The sequence below is a fragment of the Triticum urartu genome, chromosome 6 (assembly GCF_003073215.2).
Source record: "Triticum urartu cultivar G1812 chromosome 6, Tu2.1, whole genome shotgun sequence".
NCBI lineage: Eukaryota > Viridiplantae > Streptophyta > Magnoliopsida > Poales > Poaceae > Triticum > Triticum urartu.
The window spans coordinates 5,421,991-5,432,177 of NC_053027.1; positions in this window are offsets into that span (position 1 = coordinate 5,421,991).

Sequence of the window (10,187 nt, forward strand, 5' to 3'; positions counted from 1 at the left end):
CGAGGACCCTGGGGGGTAGCAATGCCACCGGAGCGTCGCACCGGCCCCTCATACATGCGGGGTGGTGTTGTGGCATGTCTGAAGAGGCGGCACGCGTCTCCAGGACGTGGCCCCCCTCACGGACGGCGCCGCCGCCGGCACGTGGAGGGGGAAAACGGACGCGTCGGGTCTACATGGAGGGGATGTAACCGTGGTTTGGCCCGGATGTTGCTCCCAGGTGTCCCCGCGCGAAGCATCTCCCTCCGATGGACTTGGATCCGCCGCCTCCCCCACCCCACCCCCCGTCGACGACCCCCCTCCCCCTTCAGTCACCTGACCTACTAAGCTCCAGATCAAGCACGCGAGGCGGCGGCCGTGCGCTCTCAGACCAGCGACCAGGCCACAGCCTCGGCGGAGGAAGTTGCTCGAGTTCGGCGCCTCCCCTCCCCCCCCCCTCTGTGTGGTTTTGGGAGAGGAGAGGGCCATCGGCGTTAAAACATAAAAAACATGAAAAAGGAAAAATATAACTATAAAAAACATCAAAAAATTTATATGAAATAGAAAAACATAAAGAAGAAGAAATATAAACTATTAAAAAAATTAAAAAAATGAAAAAATAACTATGCCTACGGCTAAGCCGTCGGCATAGGTGCCACGTGGCATCGCTAGATATGCCGACGGCTTAGCCGTCGGCATAGTTGCCCTTATCCATCCGCGGTCGCCCCTCCACCACTCATTCCTCCCCGACCCTAGAGCCCGACCCGCGCCGCCGCCAGACACCGACCCGCACCGCCACCGACGCTCCCGGTCGCCCGCCTCGCTCCCCGCCGCCCACTGCCGCCCGCCCGTCGCTGCTCCACCCGCGCCACTCCCCTTCCCTCGCCCCTCCCCCTCCCCACCTACATCCCCGACCCTTCTCGCGCCACCGCCGCCACGCGATCGCCACCTCGTCTCCGCGCCGCCGCGACCATCCCCCTCTCCGCCCCCCCCCCCCCCCCCCCCCCCCCCCCCCCGCCACCTCTCGCCGGCGCCGTCCACCACCCCCGACCCCGCGCCCTCCCTGTGTCCTGCCCCGAACCCGTGCTATGGGGCGCCGGAGCTAAGAGGCGCCCCTCCGCCGACGCCCTGCTGCACCCCGACCGGCCCTGTCCACCGTTCCCCGGCAGCTGCCCCCCGGCCTCCCTGCTGCCCGCTGCACCGGCGGCCAAGGTGAGCTTTTTTTTCAATTTTTTGCATTTTGTTACTGTTTCTTTTTGCATAGATGGATATATATGTGATGAATGGATATATGCATGTACAGATTGATGGTGAAGTTTGTGATAGATGGATGCATTAATGGATATATTGGTCAAGTTTGTGAATTTGGAAGCTTAGTTTAAAATATGGATAGATGATATTGGTCAAGTTTTTGAATATGTGCATGTATAGATTGATGGATATTGGTCAAGTTTTGCATTTTGTAAACACTTAGTTTAAAATATGGATGAATTGATGGATATTAGTAAGTTTTGTGTTTGGTCATGTTAGTGATAGATGGAAGCAATTCGAGGCACTTGGTTTCTAAAATACTTAATGAAGCTTTTTTTTTTACAATTTGACATGTTGTTTCATGTTCATTCATAATGTTGTGTCAATGCTTAATGTGAGGTGATGACCTAATTTTTTCACTCAGTGTAATTAACAGGATTTGTGGTGTTCCATCTTCATGGAGTGATCGTCGGCGTTGGAGGTGTTGGTCCACGATCGTCCCTCTCCTTTGATCGAGTACATCGGAGGGTGAGCAACAATTCCATGACCTTGCCCTCTTTTTTTTCCATGTCACTAGATTAAATTTTCACATCAAGTCGCGTAACCTAGGTCTCCCATCCGAAAGGGTTGCATCGATAAATATGCATTCAATTGCATATTTATCACCGCAGCTCTTTCGGATTGTCCAGCGCTTTCCACGGACAGCCTGAGGATGTGTAGATTAGGTACGTTGTTCATGCTCTACCCCGTTCCGAGACAGGATTTCGGTGGCGCCTCCCTGTTGTTCTTCGGATGCACATTCGCTCGGCATTTTGCTGAGACGTGTATTTGGAGAACAGCGGGGAGGTGCTGCCAAAATTTTGTCTCGGAATGGGGTAGAGCATCGACAACGTACTCAATGTACACATTCTCGGGTGGGATTAGGACCCATCTTTACCTATTAGAGATGTAGGTGGATTAAATGTCGTTTCTCGTCAAGCTTGTAAAAAATAAAATATTGATGTGAATAATTTAAATGAATCCTTAATTTTGTTGTGTGGCTTCCAATAAAGCAGATATGGCAGATAATCAGTGGATGTATAGTGGGTTTTTTCGTCGGAATCAAGTAACAACAGAGTGGGTCGAGAAAACTGATGTGTTTTTGAAAGAGATATTCCGTAGTCCAATGAGGGTGGTGCCAGAATGCCCGTGTGCCAAATGTAAGAGACATATCCGCAGAGATAAGAGTGAGATGACTAAGCACCTTCGCACACATGGATTTATGCCCAACTTTAATATGCCGATAAACTTTGCCCAGCGGGACCATGGTAGAGAGGATGTGATACGACAACGCGTCGCTGGTTATGAGGACGATGGGGTTAGAGACATGCTAGATGATGTCTTTGCTGCATAGCCGACACCTCCGTCACATTCAGCCAATGAACCGGAGGAGCCGGAGGAAACCGCAAAGGCCTTCCTGGAAATCTTGGCCTCGTCAAAGAAACCTCTCTATGAGGGTGCCAAGCTGTCTGTGCTGGATGACATCTCGCAACTGATGGCAGTCAAGGCTGAGTACGGCTGTAGCCGAGGTTGCTTCGAAGCATTTCTGGGAGTATGGGCTAACAGCCTGCCTGAGGGCCATGAACTGCCGAAAACCATGTACGCTACGAAGAAAATCATGAAGGCGCTCTCCATGGACTATGAGAAAATACATGTTTGTCCAAAGAATTGCCTTTTGTTTAGGCATGAGTATGCGGATGACAAGTACTGTAGGAAGTGCGGTTCCTCTCGGTATATTGAGGTGGTCGATAAGCATGGTCAGAAGCAGCAGCTAAAAATCCCCGTGAAGGTTCTTCGGTATCTTGATTTTATAAAAAGACTGCATTGCCTTTTCGTCACCGAGGAGTCTGCCAAAATGATGAAGTGGCACAAGGAAGGGAAAAGGTACAATCCAAAAAAAATTGTACATCCATCAGAAGGTGAAGCATGGAAGTCATTCGATATAAAGTACCCGGAGGAAGCAGCCGAGGCTGGGAATGTCAGAATTGCTATAACCGGTGATGGGTTCAATCCATATGGTATGTCGTCTAATCCATATAGCTGCTGGTCCGTATTTGTTATTCCACTCAATCTCCCTCCCGGCGCCATAATGCAACGCAAGACCATGTTCCTGTCGCTTATAATTCCGGGGCCTGAATATCCGGGGAAGAATTTGAGTGTGCTTATGCAGCCATTGGTGGATGATTTGCACCATTCTTGGTACTTCCCGAGGTTGACATACGACCAGCATCTACAGAAAAATTTCTTGATGAAAGTTTGGCTACAATATTGCATGCATGACTTTCCCGGCTATGCCTTGTTCTGCGGATGGTGTACAAGTGGAAAGATGCCTTGCCCAGTGTGCATGCAGGCCTTGATTTTCATTTGGCTAAAGAAGGGTGGCAAGTATGTTACCTTTGACCTGCATCGACAGTTCCTCCCTCCAGACCATCCTGATAGGGAAGACAAGAATAACTTCACAAAAGGCAAAGGTGTCCATGAAGTAAACGAGATTCCAACTTTTTGTGGTGCGGATGTGCTTGCTCAGCTGAAAGCTCTTAAGCCTGCCGGTGAAGGGAAAGGCAAAGGCAAAGGCAAAGCCACAGGAGAAGACGAGGGCGAGGGCAAAGGAAAAGGTAAAGGGAAAAATGTTTTGAAGGATATGGTGAGACGCACAACTGGACTCACATTACCCCCTTCACGCAGCTTCCCTATTTTAAGGACCTCAAACTTCCATACAACATCGACGTGATGCACACCGAAAAGAATGTCGCAGAGTCCCTTTTTCACACGATCCTCAACATTCCTGATAAGACAAAGGATAATGTTAATGCTAGAGTCGATCAACAGAATATTTGTGATAGACCACGTCTACACATGCAGCCTCCCACAGGCAGTCGAAAATCTTGGTTCAAGCCAGATGCTGACTTCGTACTTAAAAAGGATCATAAGATGGAGGCATTCAAGTGGCTGAAATACGTCGTGAAGTTCACTGATGGTTATGCGTCGAATATAAGTAAGGGGCTCAATCTTTCAACGGGCAGAGTGACCGGGCTCAAGAGTCATGACTATCATGTTTGGATTGAGAGGATTATGCCGGTGATGGTTCAGGGCTATGTTCCCGAGCGTGTCTGGCATGTGCTTGCGGAGTTAAGCCATTTCTTCCGCACGCTTTGTGCTAAAGAAGTATGTCCTGAGAAGATAAAAGAAATGCATAAGAATGCGCCGGAGTTGATATGCAAGCTAGAGAAGATCTTCCCGCCAGGCTTCTTTACTCCGATGACACATCTCATTTTGCACCTCGCGAACGAGGTATTGTTGGGGGGCCCTGTGCAGAATCGTTGGCAGTACGGCCCTGAGAGACAGAACAAGCATCTGAGACAGAAATGTGGAAACAAAGCTAAGATTGAAGCTTCCATAGCTGAGGCGGTTATCCTAGAGGAGGTGGAAGACCTCAGGACAGCCTACTATCCGGATCATGTTCCCACGTTGCACAATAAGGTGTCTCGATACAATACAGAAGAACCCAAGTATAAACCCAAGTTGCCTCTATTCATCGGGCAAGGTGGCAGGGCTGGATGCTCGACACCTTATCTCATGCCATGAGATGAGTGGGAGGATGTCATGTTCTATATCTTGCACAACATCAAGGAAGTTGAGGATGAGTGGATGAGGTAATACCTTTGCACCATTCTTTTAGTCAATTCATTATGTTCACTTTGCCTAGTTCTTATACCGCTTTTCTTATTGTAGTCAATTCATTGAAGAAGAGTGGATGGGAATGCTGCCTCCGACTGAAGCGGAGGCACTTGCTCTTCTCCGAAAGGGTGCTGATGGAAGGAAAAAATTCGTTGCGTGGTTCATGGAGAAAGTAATTTTTCACACTTCACTATTACCTATTTAAATTAAACTCATGCACCCTATAATTTCAATTAAACGCATGCACCCTATAATTTCAATTAAACTTGTAGGGAAATGATCCGACCGAATCAATGGATGAAGAATTGAGATGGGTTTCCATGGGTTTTGACCCTGCCGTCATGACATGCCAAAAGTATGATGTGAATGGATATCGCTTCCATACAGAGGAGCACCAGAACAGTTGGCCTGATCCCAAAACCATAAATACCGGAGTCTTCACTGAAGGAGATAATAAAGTAGATTACTATGGAAGGGTAGGAAAAATATACGAGCTTACATTCAAACGTGGCCGCGAACACCTAAGTCTCACTGTGTTCAAATGCCGATGGTTTGACCCCAAAAAGGGTCTGAGACATACGCCTTCTGTTGGTTTAGTTGAAGTTAAACCATCAACCGTCTATGCCGGAGTTGATCTCTTTATCGCCGCTACCCAGGCCACACAAGTATATTATCTGCCTAACCCATGTCAGAAAGAGTACCTAAAGGGTTGGGAAGTTGTGTTCAAGGTGTCGTCACATGGTAAGCTACCGGACCCGAACGATGATGATTACTACAACATAAACCCCATGACATACGAGGGAGTGTTCTATCAAGAGGAACATGATGACGTGGTCGGAAACAACGAGGATGATGACTTGGGTTATGTTGACCTGGACCCAAACGACGACGACGCACGGATTGATGGTGAGGCGGTTGTGAATCAAAGAGACATAATTATGCTTGAAAAGTTAAATGAAGACGCTGACGATGAGGAAGAGCCTCCACCTCCGTCAGACAACGAAGAAGATATGCGTGATAGTGATGATGAGACCGGTTCACAAATAGATTACAATAGTGATGATTCATATGGGTTCTAGAAAATGTAAGTTCTTTTAATGATCATTACAATAGTATGCTTAATGTGCTCTTCTGTTATTAATGTTTTTCCTGTATGCTTGTTTATTTGATATCCTTACTAATTGTTTATTCTCTTCTCAATGCAGGTTTGCTAATCATGGGCAAGTCCAGCGGCGCCAGTTTCCTTAGTAAATTCAAAGGACTTACTCGGAGTGGACGAGCCCACAAGGTTCCCTCCCGACTACGCGAGGATGACACCTCACAGGGAGGTGGAGGGGTCGGGGGAGGAGACCCTAGAGGAGGAGGCGGTGGGGGAGAGCCCCTAGAGGAGGAGGCGGTGGGGGGAGAGGCAGCCGGAGCAAAAAACTCCGGGCCGTGTCTGAAATAGGAGGGTCTTCTTCGATGCCCTCCTATACAGAGGCACCTTCTGAGTCTGAGGAGGAGGAGTATGTTCCTGATGGTGAGGAGGAGGAGGAGTTCGAGGAGGAGGGTGAGGAGGGCAAGGAGGGTGGTGGAAGGGAGGTTGATCCCGAGTTGTGGGGTGACTTGCCACCTGGTGCTCCACAGGGGTGGCTGCGTGGTAATGCCGGACTACCTACACCACCTTCTATCGAGGCGCACAAGTGGCTCATTGAACCTGCGGGGACAGAGTAAGTGCCTCTCAATCATATTTTCAACACATGACAACATTTTCTTATTGTACACATGGCAATCCTTTGATTCTTTTGCAGAAACTGGATCCTTCGCGGAAAGGGCCGTAAACCGAACGGCCTTATCGCTGTCCTGTTGAAGGAGTTTTGGCCTGGCCTATTCTGCCCGCGGCCAGACAGGGACCCGCAACTGCGGGTTTTGGCCACGAGCTGGGCCCACTACGAGGCTTGCAGCAACGCGGAGTACGGGATGGCCGCTAAGGCCGTGATCACCAAATTTTGGGTAAGTTCTCTTCTGAATCACTTGTCTTCAGTTTCGTTCATAGTTTATCATTGAATCACTCAACTCATGCCTTGTTTGCTTCTGGTTTATGCATGATTGCAGCAACTCTATAGAGTTCTTAACGAGCACAAGGCCAGAGCCGACGTAGTCTTGCTTGCGGCTGCGAAGAAGAAAGCTCGTCAGTTGCAGTACGAGGTGTGCTGGGTTGCCGTCTCGCAGTACTACCACATCAACCTGCAACAAAAGATGACCAAAACTCAAGCGCAGAGGCAACGACTTACCTTGAACAGGGAGCAGTTCATGATGGTAACTATTACTAACTTATCATTGTTTCAAGCAGTCAACTATATGTTTCGTGCTCACATGTCATGCTTCCAAAATTTGCATAGGTTGTTCCTCGTTGGTGCTATGGAAGGCATGACGGATGGGCGAGTTTGGTGGATAGGTGGCTCGGCGACGATGCAGAGTTTGCTGCCAAGAGCATCAAGGCCCGGGCTAACAGTGGAAAAGACGGGACACACGGCCAAGGAAACAGGAACCACTGGGGCTTTAAGGCCATGAAGGTATATCTATATGCATGATGCATTTTTGTTCTTCTTTACCGTCATGTTCTTATGTATGGCTAACTTCTGTTTGACGTTGCAGGAGGACAAGTTGAAGAGGCCGCTCTCAGACATTGAGTCGTGGAAGCTGGCCCGCGAATGGAGTCATCCCAAGGAGGGCGAGAGCCAGTACTACGGCAAGACCGAGGAGCACCTGGAGTCTTACACTCAGCACTATCAGAAGTTGCATCTGGATGTTCCTGTTCCTGAGGTCGCCCAGTCTCAGATCGACGACACGCCGGTGGTGGCCATCCAGGGGAAGTCACATGGACGGTATTTGTGTTTCGATGGCTTGATAACTCCTTCGATCTCGTACACACGGCTTCGGTCTACCAACCCAAGCCAGTTAGAGAGTACGGGGCGTTCACAGACTCCCTTAGCCCGCCAGCATGCTGTAAGTACTTCCCCTTTATCTTTTTCTCCCTAGCATTCTCAGTTCATTTTCAGCATTGCTCACTTAGAAACAACCTAAATTATGTAGGCATATAAGGCCTTTGTCGAGCATAGGAATCTCGAGGTGCGAGAGTACTTGCAACGAGTGAAGGCAAATGATGATTACAACCGTCAGATGATGGCAGTTAGTTTTGCCCTCTTAAAACCAAGCTAAATTTTTGCACTTTCATTCCTTCTGACCTTCTAGTTTGCTTGTTTAACTAATATCCAGGCTATGTTGGCGCCTTGGAGTAACCGCACGGATTCACCACAAATGGGACCCCCACCACCACCTGCGGGAGAACCCCCACACGTGCCCACGTTCGATGAATGGGTGGCACTAGGCAGTGATAGTCCGGTTAGTACATTTGCCTAACTACTGACAAACTAGTTCTCGTTCATTCAACACTATCATATCATATTTACCGTTAGAATCTTCTCTCAAACATGTAGGGGACCAGTGGCTCGACTCTTGCTCCGTCGACCCCATTCACTCCGATCTTCCAGAGTGATGGTGGTCGCGGTGGTGGTTTTGGCGGAGGTGGTCTTAGCGGTGGTGCTTTTGGCGGAGGTGGTCTTGGTGGTGGTGCTTTTGGGGAGGTGGTCTTGGTGGTGGTGGTTTTGGCGGAGGTGGTCTTGTTTGATGTCATGATGATTCCGTGCATGTGGCCGTCATGCCATGCCTTTCATGTTGCTAATTTTATTATGTTCCATGTCTTGCACTAGTTTTATGTTCATGAACTTTCGCCGGTGATGATCTTTAGATGATGATGATGAACTTGAGTATGTTTAGATGATGATGATGAACTTGAGTATGTTTAGATGATAAACTGTCATATTTCTGCATAATTCTATATTATTCTGCTTTGAAATGCTGTCAAATGAATTGAAAAAGAGAAAACAGAGAAAATAAAAAAATAAAAAAAGTTATGCCTACGGCAAAGCCGTCGGTATATATAAGCCCAGGAGATACCAGGACGCGCCACGTGGCAGAGATATGCCGACGGCAAAGCTGTCGGCATAGTTTTCGGTCTATGCCGACGGCTTTGCCGTAGGCATATCTCTGCCGCCAGGAGAAACCAGGGGCCGACACGTGGCAGAACTATGCCTACGGCAAAGCCGTCGGCATAGATTCCGTCTATGCCTACGGCAAAGCTTTGCCGTAGGCATAGACCTGCCACCAGGAGGCACCACGGGGTGCCACGTGGCACCTCTATGCCGACGGCATACCTCTGCCACGTGCCATTCCACGATTCGCCCGTGCTTTTGACGGCGCCGTCCGTTGCCGTCAGACGGAAAACAGTGCCGACTGCTATACTATGCCGACGGCTGACGTCGGGCCGTCGGCATAGGCCCCTATGCCGACGGCTATACTACGCCGACGGTCTGACAAGACTACGTTGACGTGATCTACGCCGACGGGTCTATGCCGACGGCAGCCGTAGGCATAGGACCTATGCCGACGGCCCTGGGCCGTAGGCATAGTCCGCGAGTCCGGTAGTGATTCTAAACTGAGGTAGCAATATATTGCAATATTTCTACATGTTGGTAATATCATATATTGTTATCGGATTAGTACGTACTAGCTCATAAGGATAGGGGGCACAGAGGTGTACAACGGGAACATGTAGAAAATATAAACCTACAATATTCCTTGTATTGATTTGACCCTTGTGTAGCGTATATATAGCAGTACAATCTGGGAAAAGGATTGGAGTACAAGTCAAGTCATTGTTTGTTTATTAAACCAAAATCTCTATATCTCCTAATCCCTAGAGCTAACACGTTTATACTTCAAACAGAACAGTGTTTAAAACCTTCAGGTAAAGCACCATCCTCTCTAGAAAGCTCAAAGTAAAGCACCATTTCCGCATAGTAGATGGAAACGGGAACAGTGTTTGAAAGCTCCAGGTAAAGCACCATCCTCCGACTCTCTAGCAGCTTTGTGTGGCTTGCTGTCTAGGACAAGAAAAGGATGGAAACGTATCATGCATGCGGAGGAGTTTTAGCATCCAAGGAAGCGTGGTGAGATGTGATGACATATTCTTCTTCACGAAAGCAAGCATTACCTCTGAGCTGGACCAAAGCATGTCCACCTCTGTCAAGGTACCTACTCGATTTGGCTCACGCAACGAATTTATGCTCCCTTCCTTCTTGGAGTGCTTTCGGCTTCATAAACCCATGCCCACTGCTGAGTTGCACCCACCAGCGGAAACC